Here is a 19807-nt window from a genome sequence, read left to right on the forward strand (position 1 = left end):
ACTAGTGTCATAGCACAAATTTCTCATTGGGGTGTGTATGCATTTTATATTGGGATGCTACGAACAGAGATAGAAATCCCTTATTTCTTAAGGTCAGTAACTCTTGCCCACTGCCAGGTAGAGTACTGGTGGACTCTTCACTTGCTTTTTTTTGGGGGGGGGGGGTAAAGCTAATCTTTTTTAAAAAAAAGCTGAAAAACTTAGCCTCACGATGTTGTAAGCAGCTCGCCAATAAGTGCTACGTACAGTGCAGCCAGGATGGTTTTTTCTTAAGGAAAAGGTGAACAAAAACTGGTGAATACTCATCCACAGTGGACTCACAACTCAAGTTACAGGTATCTGGATGCACACTTAGGCTGCAATCCTAAATGCACTTGCTGCAGAGTAAGTCCCACTTAACATTCTGGGACTTACTTCCAAGTAAGCATCAATAGGGTTGTCAGTAGATGACCATTCGCACCTGCTTTTTATCCTTTTGTGATAATTCCCCAAGTAAAATTCAAAGACAGTTTCCCTATACTGTATAATACACTGGGAGAACAGAAAAACCTAAGGATGAAATGTATGACAATACTTTTATTCAAATATTTTCAATATGTACCTGTTTGTATTGATTTTCTGTACATGTTTGTATTGCTTTCAAAGCACCAAGGTTGTTGTGTGCTGTGGCTCACCAAGAAGAAGAGTGTACAACCTGCAGAAAAATTGACAAACTGTCAGGTTCCTGTTGGGGAGGACGAAGGGGCGCATTTGCCATCTTGTAAGAATAAAAACTACCTATGTGCTGCTATGATAAGAGTGATATAGCAGGTGAGTGCTGAACATTATACTACAAAAGTCCCCCTGAAAGAAAGAGAATCTTTAAGATGCATGTGTAGCTAAGGCAATTAGCTCATGTAAACACACCATCTTGTATGTCATGATTCTGTGCGTCTTTTATGTCTTGTATGTCATGATTCTGTGCGTCGAAAAGCATAAAATTATGCCAAATTGTGTTTTTGCTGTTTAAACATGCTTTTTATATATAACAAGCATGTTTAAAGTAATATTCCTCCAAAATGTCTGAATAAAAGTATGCAAGCAACATAATTTTGCATACAGAAGAGCAACCACAGAAAAATAATCAGTCCCTTGATATATTTTTTTAATATCATGACAAACTCATTATTTTATGGTGTATAATCTGTTATTGTCAAACATCAAAACTGCTGCTCAGCACCACTAAAGTCAGTGGGAAATTTGCCAGCAACATCAATGTGATTTTACCCTTTGGTTTCTCATAGACACATCACATGAGCCTAGCAGCTTCTATATAAACCAAGCAACCAGATATTTTAGGGTGTTAAATGTGCCAAATATACCCAGAATTAATTATTTGGCACCAGCCTTGCAGGTGAACTATGCAGACATTTTTATTCTGAATGGAACAGATCTGACCAAAGATCACAGTTAAAATTGAAATTGTTTTACCACTGATTATGATTGTTGTGAATTCCTCATCTCTAATATGGAGCTATTTGGTTGTTTGTAAATGCCTAGAATAATTTTTCTTTAAACATTATATAAATTTCATATACACTTTAATCATCTTTGGAAGATAAGTCTGAGAATCAGTACTGTACTAATTACAGTGATGTTTTTCTTATACCGACAGTTGTCCTTGGGGAGTGGAGCTCGACCACCTAATACATCTCACAAAGGCCGACAAACAATCTTCAGATCTCAGTAACTCCCCATCATAACTGAGCTGCACTAGATTTGAACTGACAACTTTGAAGAAGGATTCTCCATATCCAATTACCCAGGTCCCAGATGAGCACCGTGTTTATCTGAAAGCTCTGCCTTCTGAAGTGTGATGAGAGGATTGCTCCCTCCTATCTTCAGCTGGGTTGCAACTTGCCTGCACTCCCTTCTATCAAATAAAAGTTTTATTCCATTACTCCTCATCTCATTTCTGGTCTTTTTGTTCTCACAGGAGACCGTTGCCTGCTTACCGGTAATTTCTCCCTCCATCTATATTCGTGTTTGGCTATGTAATTGAATATATTTAATCGTAGAAGGAATTTTGGCTATTTGCTGATTATATTAAAAGGACTGAGAGCTACATTCAGCTCATCAAGCTAGGCTGAGCTAGAGTTGAACCCTGGGGACCCCGGATGGCTGCCAACAACACAGTCAAAGCCCTTCAAGGTTCTGCTTCCTGCCCTGTTACGAAAGAGGAAGGCAGCTGACATTAGGCTGGACTGGCAGGGAAACAAGTCTCAACAGGGGCTGGCTTTCCTCCCTTAAGGGCTGGCAGCAGGAATGGAGGGAAAAGGCCAGTCACATGCCCATGGAAGGATGGAATAAAACTTCCTGTTACTAAGCTATTGAGGCTCTCTTCCCTTCTTCCTCACAAGTCTCCTGCCTTCACCTAGAGCCAATGTAGTGCCCTCCAGGTGTTGTCAGACTGTAGCCCGACCATTAGGCTGTGCTGTCTAAGGCTGATGGGAGTTGGAGTTCATAGGGCTATAACAGGCATAGGTAAGCTTGGCCCTCCAGATGTTTTGGGACTACAACTCCCATCATCCCTAGCTAACAGGACCAGAGAACTCAGACCTTCTATTCCCCTTTCAGCACCCTTAACACTTCCCAGGATCCTTTGGGGAAAGCCATGACTGTTTAAAGAGGTACAATACTATTTTCTATATATGGTGCGGATGTGGCCCTAGAGCAGGCATCCCCAAACTGCGTCCCTCCAGATGTTTTGGCCTACAACTCCCTGATCCCTAGCTAACAGGACCAGTGGTCGGGGAAGATGGGAATTGTAGTCCAAAGATGGGAGGGCTGAAGTTTGGGGATGCCTGCCCTAGAGTCTCACAGTAATGAGGGGAAACAGGCATTTTGATTGTAAAATTATAATTTTTAAAAATGAAACACTGATGGGTAAACTTTCATAGCATGTAACAAAGAAAACGGGAAAGGCCAGGGGTGAAATTCAACACAGCTCTTCCAAGCGTTCAATTTGCCCAAGCATTTCAGCTTTCCAAACAGAACAATACCCCTTTGTCCCAAGTTCTGCTTTGGGGTTTTTCCTGACGTCCTACAAGCTAATTTTGGGGGGTGCAGGTGGGGTGCAAGGGAGGAAAGGGAAGGCCCAGCTGAGCAAGTGGGTGTTCTCACGCAAAGCTTCTACTTACAGGACTGGTGAGGTGAATCCGGGAGCCGGGAAGGGTTGGGCGATGGGCTCCGCGGAGTGGTGAATGCTTCCCTCTGTGAGTCTCAGGGATGACCCGCTGCAAGAGGCGGTCATTAAACCTCTTCTTAAAAAAACATCTTTAGACCCGGCAAATATGACTAATTATCGCCCAGTCTCAAATCTACCATTCTTGGGTAAGGTGATTGAGCAGGTGGTTGCTGAACAACTCCAAGCACGCCTGGAGGATGCGGACCACTTGGATCCCTTCTAATCGGGATTCAGGCCTCATCATGGGACTGAAACTGCCTTGGCTGCACTGGTTGATGATCTCCGGCGGGCTAGGGACAAAGGTGAGAGCTGTTTTCTAGTCCTGCTGGATCTCTCAGTGGCCTTTGACACCATTCTGGACCGTCTAGAGGGGTTGGGAGCTGGGGGCACTGTTATACAGTGGTTCCGCTCCTTTCTCCGGGGTCGTGTCCAGAAAGTGGTGATGGGGGGTGAGTGTTCAGACTCCTGGGCTCTCACTTGTGGGGTGCCTCAGGGTTCCGTCCTCTCCCCCATGCTTTTTAATATCTATATGAAGCCGCTGGGAGAGATCATCAGGGGGTTTGGGCTGGGTGTTCATCAATATGCGGATGACACCCAGCTCTACCTCTCTTTTAAATCAGAACCAGTGAGTGCGGTGAATGTCCTGTGTGAGTGCCTGGAGGCGGTTGGAGGATGGATGGCGGTTAAGAGATTGAGGTTGAATCCTGACAAGACTGAAGTACTGTTTTGGGGGGACAGGAGGCGGGTGGGTGTGGGGGACTCCCTGGTCCTGAATGGGATAACTTGTTGTAATGTTCCATTCCACCTTAAGAGAGAGAGAGGGTCATGTGACTGTGTGTCGTGTCAGTTGGTGTCAGTTATTCCTGTCAGAAGTGAAGTCTGTGTGTGCCTCTGATAACGTCTATGAAGAAGTCAGTTCTTTTGCTGTTTGTTAAATAAATGTTTTGTTTTAACCATTCATGCCAGCCTCTGTAGTGCCACTTCAGCTGCTAGCTACTCGAGGGTGGTGAGAGAGCTACCTGTGAGGAAGTCAGTTGCTCTAGTCTCCCTAAAATATAAATAACATAACTGTTCCCCTGAGGGACCAGGTGTGCAGCCTGGGAGTCATTTTGGACTCACAGCTGTCCATGGAGGCGCAGGTTATTTCTATGTCCAGGGCGGCTGTCTACCAGCTCCATCTAGTACGCAGGCTGAGACCCTAACTGCCCACAGACTGTCTCACCAGAGTGGTGCATGCTCTGGTTATCTCCTGCTTGACTACTGCAATGCGCTCTACGTGGGGCTACCTTTGAAGGTGACCCGGAAAGTGCAATTAATCCAGAATGCAGCAGCCAGACTGGTGACTGGGAGCGGCCGCCGGGACCACATAACACCAGTCCTGAGAGATCTACATTGGCTCCCAGTACATTTCTGAGCAGAGTTCAAAGTGTTGGTGCTGACCTTTAAAGCCCTAAACGGTCTCAGTCCTGTATACCTGAAGGAGCGTCTCCACCCCCATTGTTCAGCCCGGACACTGAGGTCCAGCACCGAGGGCCTTCTGGCGGTTCCCTCACTGCGAGAAGCAAAGCTACAGGGAACCAGGCAGAGGGCCTTCTTGGTAGTGGCACCTGCCCTGTGGAACGCCCTCCCATCAGAGGTCAGAGAGATAGACAACTACCTGACATTTAGAAAATACCTAAAGGCAGCCCTGTTTAGGGAAGTTTTTAGTCTGTGGTATTTTAATGTATTTTGATGTATGTTGCAAGCCGCCCAGAGTGGCAGGGGAGACCCGGCCAGATGGGTGGGGTATAAATAATAAATTTTATTTATTTATTATTATTATTATTATTATTATTATTATTATTATTATTATCCCACCCATGGTGCCTTTTTATTTCTTTTTAGAAAAGTGGTACTATTTTATTACCCACTCAGACTTTAAAAAGCAGTTTTAAAAAAATACAAAATCATTTATCCACATAGGATCTTTGTCAAATGAGAAAGGGAGAAGAGGAATAGCTAAAAAGAAACTGAACAAATGATGGAACTACCGGTAGTTCATTGAACTAGGGAGAGTAGGAGTGGGGAAAGAGTACCCAAATCTAATAAACAAATTTAAGTGTCCTTTGAATCTCCTCATCTTTAGTCCTTTCTTCAAAACCATTTGGCTGAGCTAATGATATCTACCCCCCAGGGTCTTCCCTTCTGAGTGCATTTCAAAAATTTGTTATAAGGTTAAATACAGTTGTAGAGTGCAATAATAACTATGATGGAGAAAGAAACTAAGAAGTGCTGGCAAGGGAGAAAAATTGTTTTCACGTGAGACTGGAAATGAGATAGAGAGTTGATGAGGCGGAGAAGTGGCCACCACAGATGATAAGAATGTCAGCTGTGGTGAGACTGTGTGAAGGAGACTCTGTAGCAAATGAACTCTGGGAGTAAACAGAAGTGAAGTCTACGGTAGTGGAGAATATAGAATTAAGCCCTGGAATAAATCTGAGAACCTTGCAGCTGGCTTAGAGGAAGCTGACATCCAGCCTTTCATTTTCCTCTTGTGCAATGTAAGGGCTAGGCAAAAGATAATTTTCCTATAAATTAATAGAATAAAATGACCTACATTCATCAACAGTCCCATTTATGCTTATGACTTTATTTCTTTCAGTGCATATGAATGAGTGTTAATAAAAAGACTCGTCAGGGGAAACCATTCCTATTATAGATAAAATCATGTAAGCGGGATTGTGTGTACTCCATGCTTGCAAACTTCAAATTCTGTTGAAAGGTAATCCAAATTCTGCACTAACAGCATGATCTGCATCCTCTTTATACATTAAGCAAATTCACCCATTTTTCTCATTTTGTGCAGCTTATAGTCCCCATAAAAGTGCCAAAGTGCAAAAATCGTGCACTTTCCCCTGAATTACTTCATGCTGCTGCCACCATCCCTCCATTCCTGCCAGCGTCTCCATCTTCAGTATCAACAAATACTCAAGTGAGCCTACGCACCAAATGCCCCATAGCAAATGAAGTTATGCTGTTCTGTGACAGGTGACATGCTGATATTTTCAAACATTAATAATTAAACCATATGACATTAGCCAGCCATGGAAAGTGACACCAGTACTACCCTGTGTCTACCTACATACAGGCGAAAAATGTTCCAGTATATGTACGTGTGCCATGAGCATCTACTTATCAATTGGCTGCTCATTGTGTCTCCCAAATGTGCTGTACTGTGTATTTGCAATCTCTGATTTAGCATCAATGTCGTAACAACACATCTCCATGTATTTATCAGGAATGCATGTGGTAGTGTGGAATGGTAGAGGGGGAGCATGGCAATTGAACATTTTTTACTTGAAATGCTGAATTTTACTTTTACTTAAATGTTTTAACATGATTTAAAATTTTCATCAAATGTACCTGTAATTTTGTTTTACTACTTAATAATGACATGCAAGACAATAATCACAATATGAGCAACCTGCAGATGAATCACAATTGCCTAAGAACCAACCAGAGGTGCCAACCTAAATAAAATATTGGGCAGGGATAGGTTAGCCCCGCCCTGCATTATTGATCACAAGCATGCCATTTGAATGGCAGTGCCCATCAACTTTGAGGGGCACAGACCCTTCAAATATTTTATTGGGGAGAGGGCGAAGGGACCTCTGCCGCTAGAAGTTGGCTCCTATGCTAAGCACAAATACTGTGAAGCTATGAAGAAAGAAGTCTGCACTGTAAACACATAGCAGCAACATAGTTACTGAACCAAATACTGTAAAAAGACGCTATACTGTATATCCTCATTGGTTTTCAAATAATTAAAGACCACTGTCTTCCAATTATTTCCACTCACGGTTTCCAATTTATTTCCATTGTGATTTCTTTTCAGGACTGTCAGCCTTGTTACGGTACTACGTATTAGAATTGCTGGCTGGCAGGTTTTTAAACACTCAGTCCTTGATGATTTTAAATGGACTAGCGCTAATAATTTTTAAAAGACAGTAATCCTCGTTATCGTGTTTAGGAATAATATTCTCCACATCAAAACACAAGGTAGGACCTGAGAACATCCAATGACCCTTTCAGTTGTATGAATCTGTTCTCTGTTAAGGAGTTGTTGTCACTCCCTGGGAAAGTGGAGATGACAGGAAGAGTCACTGGATAGCAAATGAACAGGGGTTGGTTAGAATGACATTTTTATCACAGTTTTATCCTGTTCTTCCTCTAAGGAGATTCAGACAGCATGCAGGGTCAGCACCTCACCACCAAGGCAGGTCACCAGGTCAGCTTCAAGGCCAAGTGGGACTTTGAATGCAGTGCACCACACTGACTCCTATTGTAAACACTTGGTTCCTTAGTGTATCAGCAGAAAAATAAGGATATCTTCCCAATGACAGGAGACAAGCAGTGGTCCAACAAACCTGCTACCATTTTTCTTTTCACATTTAAGTGCTCAACAGAGAACATTAAGAGAGCTTATGACTGATGTAGTACTATAGATACTTGGGGTTCTAGCACTTGCAGATTTAGGTACAAAACAACCTCCCCCCATGCTTTCAATCATTACCTGCATTTATTCACAAAGATTTCAGTGGGTTGCAGAAGGCTGCAGAAAACAGACCCATTTCAAAGCAACAGCCACTTAGGGGCTAATCAGATATGACTTCCTGAATCTGGAAAAAGGGGGATCAAGTCTTGATAGTGAAGCTGCTAAAATTGAAAAATATGGGGCCCATAGGGCAAATTGACTCATCTCAAAATAAACAAATGCATTTCAAGGGGAGGTCCCTCACCCCTAAAAATGGCCTCCTACTCATAATTTAAATGAAGAATATTATACATTTATGTACCTATTTGCTGCCTATTGTAGTTTCCAGTCCACAGTCCAGACACTCAGAAAGGCAGCTGCCAGCTGCTGTGTTGGCACAGGTTTGTTGATAGCTGAAATTGACTTGGATGTTATAGAACAATATCCTGACTCCTGAGTCCTTTGACTGCAGCAATCAATCTACTCACAAATTTCCAAGTCAGAAGAACTCACATACACCCCAAGGGCAGGGCATGCATCATGCAAATGTGACCTTTAAAAATGCAAATCATGAGTCCGGACTGTTGAAGGGGAAAATTCTCTCATAAACAACAAGCCAATCAACCAATTTGCAGGTTGGGGTGGGGTGGGGGCATGGCAGGCTGCCAAAGAGTCCTTGGACCAGAAGAGAAAGCAGATACCGGTAGCAAGGTTCAAAGAAATCTGGGATAGACATGAATGCGATAGTCATGGATGCAGCTGGAGGAGAAGTGAGCAGAGGCTGGAGAAAAAGGACAGTGAGTGAAGGGGTGTCATTTTTCTCACCCACTTGGACCCCCAGGAAGCTCACCAAGTCTGCTGTACCTGTGTGAAGACAGCAGATGACTGCTGAATGGGACACAGCTGTGGGCAGCCTGAGGTTGTTCATGCACCTGCGGGCCTGCCCATAAAAGCAAGCCTAAAGTAAAAGACTAGGTTGATATCAGCTGCTTTGTAGAATCATTATTCCTTGTTAAATTTTGTGGGAGAGTTGCAACTGATATTGATTTATATGCATTAGTAATGATGTACTAATGCAATATGTTTCCCCTATGCAACTGTTCATTTTTGTAAAATTTGTTGTTGTCTGATATGACCTTAGTTTTCCATGCACCACTTAAAGATAATTTAATACATTAAGTAGTCCAAAACAGTCTAAGTAAAGAAACGAATAATATTCTGCAGGTTGGTTACTTGGCTAGGAACCAGAGTTTAGTAAGTAGGATTTGGAAAAGGAAAGGGGAAGTGAGGGTCTAGGGAAGGATGAGATCTTTCCGGATTTCTTATTCATTTATAATTTATTTGCTACACTTATATCTCTCCCTTTTTATAATGCAACTCGGGGCAGCCAGCACAGTGTTCCCAGGTGATCTCCCACCCAGACGCTGAGCAGACCCAGAACTGCTGCTTCATATGACTTCAGACCATATGTTATCTTCCAGACCAGACAATTCATGGTGGAGGGTGGGGATCTGGAACTAAAAACAAATGTTTGTCCGCGAAGCTGGTTGAAGAGGTGAGAGAGCTGTACCTTAAAGGCCCTTGTGGTGGTCAGCCTTGGGATGGGGTATACATATAGCTGTCAAGTTCTCCCTTTTTTAATGGGAAATTCCCTTATGCTGAATAGGCTTCCTCACGAGAAAAGGGAAAACTTGACAGCTATGGGTATACAGACTGTGAAGCAACCTTCTTCCCACATAGATGACTTTGTCCTCTTTAAGGGCTTGGGGGTTGAATAGGAATGGAGCTAGAAAACACTGCAAGGAAGAGGATGATGTAGTGCACAAGCTGAGTTACTATCTGAATCAAGTGAGGAGAGAAAGACTTACTAGACCTGCCATTTTCACGAATAAATCTGGACAGTGGTGCACTTGGGTAATTTCAGACCCCCTCCAAGTGCCCCTATTTTCCAGGGATGTCTCTGATTTAGTGAATCCATGCCAGCTTCCATTTTGAACCCGAAATGTCCCCCTTTTCCTTAGGATATCCATTTTTTCATTGGAGAAATGTTGGAAGGTATGGAGTTATCTGACCCCTGAGGTGTCTGAAGGCAATCCTGTATAGGCAAGGGTTCCCCCCCCCAATGTTTAATGTTTTATTATGTTTTTATATATGTTGAAAGCTGCCCAGAGTGGCTGGGGCAACCCAGTAAGATGTGTGGGGTATAAATTATCATTATGGGATGGGATGTCCCTATTTTCATTGAAGGAATGTTGGAGGGTATGTAATTTTACCCTCTGAACTTAGCAGTCTCACAGGGAAGCAGGTGGGCTCTTCAGATGGCAATGGGATTGTAGCTACGTGGCATATACAGTGTTTAAATAAACAAACCAGCATGTATTATATTCAAATTGTGGTACGCCCACCCTCTGATCATCCCTCTGGGTGGTGGCTCTAAGCCCTATATTCCTGCCCTAATTGCACTACACAATTCAGAGAGGAAACCCATCCCTGCTTGTTGAAGCAGTAGCTGCATTTTATGGAAAGACTCTTACTGCAGTGAGGCTCTGCATCCTTGTATGCATGGCAAAGCCAGTCTTTCCTCACAGTGCATCTCTCTTAGCTTGCAAAGCAACACACTTCTGTTAGGGTGATATATTATTAGTATCGTTTCATTTTCAGGGTCACAGCCACTTTGGCTGTTAACGCAAATAAAACAGGTCTGTTTTCTTTTGATGATCATGTAACAGGGCCGATCCAATCACAGAGGTCTCTCTTTGGGGCTTTCCACCCACCACTTGCTTTCTTCCTTCTCTGGGAACGAAATTGAATCCGAAAACCATATTAATACACTCCTAGCTCATACAGTCCCTTTAGATTTCCTGTTACTGTAATGGAACACATTGTCAGATTTTGTTTACATTCAGATATTTTTGGAGAGAGAAAAACTCATTCCAACCTGATTGTTTCATGTAGCATTCTCCCCCACCAAACTTAATTAGATTTCATTTAAACAATTAAAGTAAATGAGAAAAGCATTCATTGTAAATAAGATTGCCCCATAAACAATTTATAGTCAAACAGCTTCATATCCCCAAGGCCAATAAAAATAATACCTGCAGCAAGCAATGCACAAGCAGGAAGGGGGAAATAGCTTAGGAATCCAAAGATAGAAGAAAATTGCTCAACTGCATTTTTAAAAAGGGTTTCTACCCCTCATGCAAATACATCAGAACTTGCTAAGGTGTCTGGTGACCAAGATATTGGAGTTTAATTCCCTTGCATATCTTATGACCTCTCTACAAACTCAAGCACTTTCCCATTTGCCACCGTATATACCCATACCCACGCTACTCCTCTCATATTATATTTTTTATATAGGTTTTTGATATATATATCATTTTTATTTTTTCTACAAAAAAGCAAACAAAATAAATGCACAACATCAAAGTATATATGTATATTAAAAATGTGGAGTCAAGATTCACCCTTGTGAAAAACAGTAAGGTAAAAAGACAAGTTCTTCCATGAATCTGGTGTTGGGTGAGTCAAGCTAAAACTGTATTGCCCAAGCATTCTTATAGGTGCATTTTGCCCTATATTTTAGCAGTTTACTGTTATCTTTACCCTTTTCTTCTGTATAGCAGATAACTAGTCTGAAGCCTGTGCCATTTCCAAAAAGAAAAAGGAAAGTCTGAGTTGGTGGGTGGTGGCTTGTCTTCTAAAAGCTGCATATAATTAATAATGCACAAATATAATTCTTATTTATTTATTTATCCATCAGAAAGAGGCAAGCCAATTAAACCTAGGAGAAAAATGAAAACTGAGTAAAGACATACACAGACACTCTGCTATAAGGATCCTTGACTACCTTTAACTCCGCCAACAAAGCTCAATTCAGGGTTTTGTGCAAACAGTGTACCCTGCTCATCTTGCACACCCCATCATAAAAAGGCACAGGCAAGCTGCTTCGTTTGAGACAAAATAATGTTTTTCAGACTCTTGCCCTTTTTGTGTGTCCCCCCCTTTTTTTTACAGTTGTTCAGCTGTGCTCCTCTCTGCTGTACCGTACTTTTTCCAAGCTTGCCTCCAAAATCTTTCCCCAAATAAAAGTTGGCATCTTCCAAGAATGTCTGCAGTTGCCCTGTCACCACCCTCTCGATCAACGCTCAGCAAAATGGGGCATTTGTAAGTGGTCAGTAGCTGTCACAAACTAGCACTATGCCAGTGGCTCTTTAAAAGACGAGCAGGAACTGTACATCACTGGCACAAAGATGCATTAACCACCCACTACACCAAAGCGTCCAGGCTCTGCTAGCTGGATTTGATGAGTCACAATGGACAGGGATCGAGAGGGCATATAGTCAGTCTTACGTATGCTTGAAGCAATTGGGTTATCACATGTGGACTGGAAAACAGAGGAGGAAGGTGCCCCTTATTGGCAGGAAATCTTCCCAAGCCCTTGGCTGCTACTTTATGGTGTTTCAGCCAATCAAGTGTGACTCTATGAACTGGGCAAAGGCAGAATAAATTTCATTCTAATAAGGCACAGGAGTTGCAGCTACAAGCCATTTCCTGGTGTGAAATTTCTACCTACAGTCAGGTATGGTTATTATTTATATAACATCAGAGTGCACAATACTGTACAAAGTTACACTGGCGCTAGCGGAAGGTCCCAGCTCACAAGGAGCTTACAATCCAGGCAGTGAGAAAAATGCAGAGGCAGGGGGAATAAAAGGTGAGTGAGTTCTGTTACACATATTTAAACTGTGCTGAAGTGGGTTTTGAGGAGGGATTTGATGGATGAAAGAGAGCAAAAGTAGAAATATGTTCTTGAGTTCCATTATGAGTGTGCACATAAAGAGAGAAGCAGAGGGGGCACACAGAAAATTGTGAGGTATATCCAATAAATATGACATTGAACTAGAATTGTGTGGATAAATTGAGCTTTAGGCATTCAAGTGAGAGCCCCAACTTCATTAACATGTGCAATTCTGCATGATGATCTGATTAGCTATTACAGATCATTTAGCAGCAAATGTATAAAGGCACCACATCCCACATACCAAATATGTACACAGTTAAATTGAAGAAAAGCAAGAGAAAGTGTAATGATAGTCTGGTTTATTTGCAAACAGAGGTCTATAATCCCAAGCAACAGAGGGTAATTTATTTCCATCTGTGACATCTCTGAACAGTTTCTGATAGATAGGTTGAATCCCTCTAATGATAGAGCTGATCTGTAGGTTCTAGTATTTGCGGCCTCTTAGTGCATCACAAAATTAGAACACCCAAAATTTCAACATTCACTGACGGAGGTAGAATTTTCAAGAGAAACACGTAGTTAGTTCCCTGCCCTATGTTTTGCTCATAACACAAATGCAGAGAACACTTGTAGAGGAGAAACACATAGTCTGTTTCCTGCCTACAAGTTCTCCCATGCAAATACTTTCCGACAGTTGTTTTTAAAGCTTTCCCCTCCACACCCTAGTTCTGAATTAATAACTCAAGTTGTGAATTTACCTTGTTTGTGGGGAAAATGTTTTCAGCGGAGAGTAAGTGGGCATGGAGAAGGGTTTTCCTGCCAATTTCCAAATTACCTCAGCAGACGCATATCTCAAAACACACCCTTGGCGTGATACCACGTAGCTCAGCCCTTTGCAGTGGGCAGTCATGAATGAGCAGCAACTGCCATTGAGATATCTTTTATATGTGATTAAATTATTCCAGCTCAAATGATCAGGGATCATTCTATCCCATGTGAATTCAGTAAGCACATTACGGAACGTCGTTTATTTGGTGGTTTACCCTCATGAACCAATGTGATCTAGTGGCCAGAGTGCTGGACCTTGACCGCAGAGATTAACATTAAAATATTTTTCCAGGCAAGCAGCTCACCATATGACGCTGGACCAGTCCATCTTCATCAGTCTATTCTACCTGATATGGTTCCTGGTGATCTATGCTGAAAGAAGCAAAGTATGAATACATGGGTTATGTAACTCTACCCCCGTGAAATAATGCCTATGTATGCCACTAGCTTGGAAGAAGGGCCAGCATTATACTGTACCAGCCAATTTTCTCATAGCTTTGAACATTTCATGTTCACCCATGTTTGTGTTGTGGGAAAATACAGTTATGTAAGGTGGCAGCAAAACCCACAAGTGCCTCCCCCTTCTGGGTAGTAAAATAATACAGTAATAATAAAGTAAATAACAATTGGCTGTCCTTTCATGACACCTAAAATCAGCTGCTGCACTCTCCTGATTGTAGGGCTTCTTTTGGCCTATATAGCAGAAACGAACTTTTTTGGTATGAGCTAATCTATTGGGATGTTTGATTACAGAAAACCTGCCCCAATGTAGGTTGTCCTGTTGTTGTTGTTTAGTCGTTTAGTCGTGTCCGACTCTTCGTGACCCCATGGACCATAGCACGCCAGGCACTCCTGTCTTCCACTGCCTCCCGCAGTTTGGTCAAACTCATGTTCATAGCTTCGAGAACACTGTCCAACCATCTCGTCCTCTGTCGTCCCCTTCTCCTTGTGCCCTCCATCTTTCCCAACATCAGGGTCTTTTCCAAGGATTCTTCTCTTCTCATGAGGTGGCCAAAGTATTGGAGCCTCAGCTTCACGATCTGTCCTTCCAGGGAGCACTCAGGGCTGATTTCCTTAAGAATGGATAGGTTTGATCTTCTAGCAGTCCATGGGACTCTCAAGAGTCTCCTCCAGCACCATAATTCAAAAGCATCAATTCTTTGACGATCAGCCTTCTTTATGGTCCAGCTCTCACTTCCATACATCACTACTGGGAAAACCATAGCTTTAACTATACGGACCTTTGTCGGCAAAGTGATGTCTCTGCTTTTTAAGATGCTGTCTAGGTTTGTCATTGCTTTTCTCCCAAGAAGCAGGCGTCTTTTAATTTCGTGACTGCTGTCACCATCTGCAGTGATCAAGGAGCCCAAGAAAGTAAAATCTCTCACTGCCTCCATTTCTTCCCCTTCTATTTGCCAGGAGGTGATGGGACCAGTGGCCATGATCTTGGTTTTTTTGATGTTGAGCTTCAGACCATATTTTGCGCTCTCCTCTTTCACCCTCATTAAAAGGTTCTTTAATTCCTCCTCGCTTTCTGCCATCAAGGTTGTGTCATCTGCATATCTGAGGTTGTTGATATTTCTTCCGGCAATCTTAATTCCGGCTTGGGATTCATCTAGTCCAGCCTTTCGCATGATGAATTCTGCATATAAGTTAAATAAGCAGGGAGACAATATACAACCTTGTCGTACTCCTTTCCCAATTTTGAACCAATCAGTTGTTCCATATCCAGTTCTAACTGTAGCTTCTTGTCCCACATAGAGATTTCTCAGGAGACAGATGAGGTGATCAGGCACTCCCATTTCTTTAAGAACTTGCCATAGTTTGCTGTGGTCGACACAGTCAAAGGCTTTTGCATAGTCAATGAAGCAGAAGTAGACGTTTTTCTGTAACTCTCTAGCTTTCTCCATAATCCAGCGCATGTTTGCTATTTGGTCTCTGGTTCCTCTGCCCTTTCGAAATCCAGCTTGCACTTCTGGGAGTTCTCGGTCCACATACTGCCTAAGCCTGCCTTGTAGAATTTTAAGCATAACCTTGCTAGCGTGTGAAATGAGCGCAATTGTGCGGTAGTTGGAGCATTCTTTGGCACTGCCCTTCTTTGGAATTGGGATGTAGACTGATCTTCTCCAATCCTCTGGCCATTGCTGAGTTTTCCAAACTTGCTGGCATATTGGGTGTAGCACCTTAACAGCATCATCTTTTAAAAATTTTAATAGTTCAGCTGGAATATCATCACTTCCACTGGCCTTGTTATTAGCAGTGCTTTCTAAGGCCCATTTGACTTCACTCTCCAAGATGTCTGGCTCAAGGTCAGCAACCACACTACCTGGGGTGTACGAGACCTCCATATCTTTCTGGTATAATTCCTCTGTGTATTCCTGCCACCTCTTCTTGATGTCTTCTGCTTCTGTTAGGTCCTTACCACTTTTGTCCTTGATTATGGTAATCTTTGTACGAAATGTTCCTTTCATATCTCCAATTTTCTTGAACAGATCTCTGGTTTTCCCCATTCTATTGTTTTCCTCTATTTCTTTGCATTGCTCATTTAAGAAGACCCTCTTGTCTCTCCTTGCTGTTTTTTGGAAATCTGCATTCAGTTTCCTGTATCTTTCCCTATCTCCCTTGCATTTTGCTTGCCTCCTCTCCTCCGCTATTTGTAAGGCCTCGTTGGATAGCCATTTTGCTTTCTTGCATTTCCTTTTCCTTGGGATGGTTTTCGTTGCTGCCTCCTGTATAATGTTACGAGCCTCCATCCATAGTTCTTCAGGCACTCTGTCCACCAAATCTAAATCCTTAAACCTGTTCCTCACTTCCACTGTGTATTCATAAGGGATTTGATTCAGATTGTATCTTACTAGCCCAGTGCTTTTTCCTACTTTCTTCAGTTTAAGCTGGAATTTTGCTATAAGAAGCTGATGATCTGAGTTACAGTCAGCTCCAGGTCTTGTTTTTGCTGACTGTATAGAGCTTCTCCATCTTTGGCTGCAGAGAATATAATCAATCTGATTTCGATGCTGCCCATTTGGTGATATCCATGTGTAGAGTCGTCTCTTGTGTTGTTGGAAGAGAGTGTTTGTGATGACCAGCTTGTTCTCTTGACAGAACTCTATTAGCCTTTGCCCTGCTTCATTTTGAACTCCAAGGCCAAACTTGCCAGTTGTTCCTTTTATCTCTTGATTCCCTACTTTAGCATTCCAATCCCCTGTAATGAGAAGAACATCCTTCTTTGGTGTCATTTCTAGAAGTTGTTGTAGGTCTTCATAGAATTGGTCAATTTCACTTTCTTCAGCACCGGTAGTTGGTGCATAAACTTGGATTACTGTGATGTTAAAAGGTCTGCCTTGGATTCGTATCGAGATCATTCTGTCATTTTTGAGATTGCATCCCATTACAGCTTTTGCCACTCTTTTGTTGACTATGAGGGCCACTCCATTTCTGCTACAGGATTCTTGCCCACAGTAGTAGATATGATAGTCACCCGAACTGAATTCGCCCATTCCCTTCCATTTTAGTTCACTGATGCCCAGGATGTCGATATTTATTCTTGTCATCTCATTTTTGACCACATCCAGCTTACCTCCACTCATGGTTCTTACATTCCAGGTTCCTATGCAATATTTTTCTTTACAGCATCGGACTTTCCTTTCGCTTCCAGGCATATCCGCAACTGAGCATCCTTTCGGCTTTGGCCCAGCCGCTTCATCAGCTCTGAATCTACTTGTACTTGTCCTCCGCTCTTCCTCAGTAGCATGTTGGACGCCTTCCGACCTGAGGGGCTCATCTTCCAGCGTCATAACTTTTATATGCCTGTTGTCTTTGTCCATGGAGTTTTCTTGGCAGGGATACTGGAGTGGCTTGCCAGTTCCTTCTCCAGGTGGATCACGTTTAGTCAAAACTCTCCACTATGACCTGTCCATCTTGGGTGGCCCTGCATGGCATAGCTCATAGCTTCTCCGAGTTATTCAAGCCCCTTCGCCACGACAAGGCATTGATCCATGAAGGGGGTAGGTTGTCCTAGGCATGTACAAAATCCCCCTGCTTTAAAAACCCAACTTCCAAGAGAGAGTTAAAAGGCTTGCATGACTTAAAAACATTTCAGAAACATTTACATAACGTCTGGGAGGTTGGTATAGATATTTTCTAGTTCCTTACAGGTATCTGTCCCTTGCATTATTAAATGATGATGCACAATTATTACTCTACGCGCTACTGAAATGTAAAAACTCATATTGGCGAGTTTCTTACATTATTTTAATAAATATGTGCATGCATAATGGCTTCTTTCTCTTCCATTGATCTGGTTCTAAGAAATATTAAGATGAATGCCAGAAACCTACATATAGATAATGAAATATATATTTCATGGAGAACCAAGTCACAAGATGAAAAAAATTATTTGGAAATGCTACTAAGGTCCAAACATGTAAAATCAGCCATGGTTTGGCAGACTTCCTTGCATACCATACCGAGAAGAGAAAGCTATGCTGTCTTTACAGTTGTGCAAAACCAATAAGAAGTTATCTATATAAATTCATGCATGGATGTACATGCGCATACATCTGTGTATACCATATACTAGCTAAAGGCCCATCAATCATGAAGTGGGGGGTAAGGTCGGTCCTTTTCCTATGCTTATGCACCACTTCTAACTAAACCCTTTACTACTCCATTCCCACTCACTACTACCCCCTATTTTCTGAGCAGAGAAGCAGGTAAGGGGTTGTTGGTTGTGGGAATGAGTTTAAGGAAACCAGCCTGCTTTTCTAGACCAGAGTCTATTCTGACAAGTTCACCAGATGCTTAGAGGTGGCTTTATGGGGAAAATCAGATGCAGAGCAGACACTCTGCCTCAAATTGGGCGGGCATCATGAAAAGAACAAGGATTTTTACACTACCTCAAAAGACTAACACATTTGTTACAGCAGAAACTTTCCTGTATTGAAGTACCCACCATCAGTTGCATGGAGCGTTTTTCTCAGTTGGCAGGCATATAGGTGCAAAGAAAGAAAGGTCAGAGGGAAATTAAATGGGGGAAAAAATCAAAGTGTGACAATTATGTCAAAGCTTAGATGTATGTACAGTGAACTCAATGTCCTTTCAAAATGCACATTTTATTCTCTTGAACAAACACAGCCCTGGTATCCAGGCCAGTTTTTTTGTTTTAAACTAGCCTTTGAAATATAATAGTTGCCCTGATCTCTGCTTTTAAGAAATCAGCTCACCAACAGTGTTTATATTTGAAATAGGAAGGACTTTGGCTTTGATCAGCACAGGAAGAACAAAAGTACAATTAGTCCTAAACTGAAGCGTCAATTGTAGCCTTTTCCCACCTCCACCAACCCCTCTTTTCGTCTACAATAAACAGACATCGTCTGTGGATTCCAGTGCCATTGGCTGTGCCTATATTTGTATTAATTGCTGAGAACTGCAGACATTTATTTTAAAAAAATAAGTTGGAACTTGCCAATGGTGACTTCATCTCTTGGGATTGCTCCGAATCACAGGCTTTAGTGCATGTCTAGGACAATTGCTCACTGTGCTTTAGATAAGTAATTCTTTTCAACTGGTTACTCCACAATGACATGAAAATTGCGGAATCCAATTTTCCCATTGGGATATTGTAATGGAGTCTATTGGCCTTGGAAGATCTCCCTTCCTTCCCCTGTTTCAGTTAACGTGGAAATATAATTTACCTCCTATTTATAGTTTCATGACCCATTTCATTCTCAGCCAAGATGTCTTTTGAGTGAGATGATTTTAAACGAGATGAACAATTAAACTCTAATGGCCTGCAAAAGCTTTAGGCACTACAAACCACTGTGCATCAACTTGAACTCCTTAGCTGTTTAATTAGGAAAGGCTAGGCCAAAATCCGATGTGAAATCCACCAAGTTTGGGATGGTGGAAGGGGGGGAACCTAAGTGAAGAGCGTTTGGCTTACGAAGTTTAATCTGCTCTACTCTTTATTAGAAACTTAGGAATTAACTTTAAAAAGAAATTAATTGCAAATTAGTATTTGTATCCTTTAATACAAAACAATTTCCAATGCTTGCTCCTTAAATTCTATCTATCTGTCTGTCTGTCTGTCTGTCTATCTAATCTATATATCTACTGGTACTTCCATCTGACTGCCTCTCAACACATGCACAAGTTTTTTCCAAAAGGGGACATTTTTTTTCTTTAAAGGACTATGTGCCTTTTGTCAGATTTGTAGGAAGTTTTACCTTACCCCCACTCTGCCCACAGAAATTCATTTTAAGGAGTATGTCTTCATGTATATGCAGAATATTTCCCACAAGAGAGTGTCATATTTGTTGGAAGGAAGGAAGGAAGGAAGGAAGGAAGGAAGGAAGGAAGGAAGGAAGGAAGGAAGGAAGGAGACTACAATGAAACCACTGGGCTTATTCAGTTTGATCCAGACTAACCATGAGCTGGTGCTGGAGGAGACTCTTGAGAGTTCCATGGACTGCAAGAAGATCAAACCTATCCATTCTGA

Source organism: Zootoca vivipara, chromosome 1, assembly GCF_965207765.1.
Source record: "Zootoca vivipara chromosome 1, rZooViv2.hap1.1, whole genome shotgun sequence".
In the NCBI taxonomy this organism is placed as follows: domain Eukaryota; kingdom Metazoa; phylum Chordata; class Lepidosauria; order Squamata; family Lacertidae; genus Zootoca; species Zootoca vivipara.